This window comes from Canis lupus, chromosome 9, assembly GCF_011100685.1.
Source record: "Canis lupus familiaris isolate Mischka breed German Shepherd chromosome 9, alternate assembly UU_Cfam_GSD_1.0, whole genome shotgun sequence".
Classification (NCBI taxonomy): domain Eukaryota; kingdom Metazoa; phylum Chordata; class Mammalia; order Carnivora; family Canidae; genus Canis; species Canis lupus.
Genome location: NC_049230.1, coordinates 9,802,490 through 9,803,947, shown reverse-complemented (window position 1 = coordinate 9,803,947; position 1,458 = coordinate 9,802,490). Strand labels below are relative to the sequence as shown.

General features: G+C 40.1%; 1 pseudogene; it reads right to left on the bottom strand.

The window, feature by feature from the left end:
• Window positions 1-422: 422 nt before the first annotated feature.
• Window positions 423-495, bottom strand: LOC119875846 (annotated as a pseudogene).
• Between the last annotated feature and the right edge of the window lie 963 nt (window positions 496-1,458).

The following is a 1,458-nucleotide window of genomic DNA, read 5'->3' as shown; positions in this document are numbered from 1 at the left end:
CAAGGAAATTAGGAAACAGCAGCTTTCAAGTTGCGCAAGTTTATAAATGCCCACCTTCACTGACTTACAAAGGGATCACGTGCCAATAAGCCCAACAAAGCTGAAAATACTGTGAGTCCAAAATGCGCTTAATATGCGTAACCTACTCAACATCAGAGACTTGTCTACCTTAAACATGCTCTGAATACTTACATTAGCCTACAGATGGACAAAGTCATCTAACACAAAGCCTATTTCATAACAAAATGTTGAGGATCTCATGTAATTGATTGAGCGCTGGACTGCGAGTGACAAACAGAATGGTTGTCCGTGCACTGGCTGTATACCCTCGTAATTACTGGGTTGACTGGGTGTGGCTGGTGATGCCCAGCATCAGGGGACAGGATTATAGTGCATTTCACTATCCCAGAAACAGATCCAGGTCCATGAGCAGGGGCCATGCTAATCTTCTCTGTATGGGTCCAATTTTAGTGTATGTGCTGCCAAAGCAAGCACCAGAAACAGATCCAAATTCCAAATTCAAAGTACGGTTTCTACTGAATCTGTATCATTTTTGCATCATGGTAAAAGTGAATTATCATAAGTCTGGGACTTTCTGTAGTCACAAAGCAGATAGCTACAGCAAGGACTCAGCTCCTACAGGACCACGCGGAAGGAAAAATATGCCCATATCCACCTAAATACAATCCAAACATAGTGTCTTAAGTTTGGGAAGGACATGTATGAATACACAAGATCTCTATATTCCAGAGAGACAAACATAACATCCTAGAGAAAAAAAAAATCTTGGTATCATTTCTAGCAAGAACTCCAACAGCTGTGGTGTTGAGTGGGACAGAGCTGAAAGATGAAGCCAGCCCAGACTATCCTTTCTGCCACAAATGAAAACAAAGGAAAATAAAAGAGCAAAAGAAAATTTATTCATAAGCATATGCTCAATTCCCATCAGATCGAGGGCAGCCTTTTGGAAAAAAAAGAGCACCCACCTAAAGAAGCTACTAGATAATTCCTACACTCCTCCTCCTCAATCACCACTACCATTTTAAATATTTGCTTCTTTTTCAGACTTGCCTCATCTGGAACTTAAGTTAATTCAATGTAGCTGTTATTGTTTATATCACTGGGTACAGCATCCTGGGGGGCGGGGGGCAGGTGCATGGGTGATGAATTACCAAGATGATTAAATTGTTCATTTCTTTGACAAAGGAAAGTTTCCAGCATGTTTTGTCTGGAGTACCTCGCAGCTATACAGGATGATGTGCTATGATGCAACAAAAAATAGACATTGCTGTTATCATCTGTGATTAAAGTTTCATTCACATAAGTGCATAGAATACATTTTCACCATTCCTGTAAGAAATTGTTTCTTACTTTCAGAGGATTCCTATAACCACCAGTATTTCTATCCAACAGGAGCCGGAAATGAAATTTAAAAAACAGCAAGAGAGAAAGACTCAA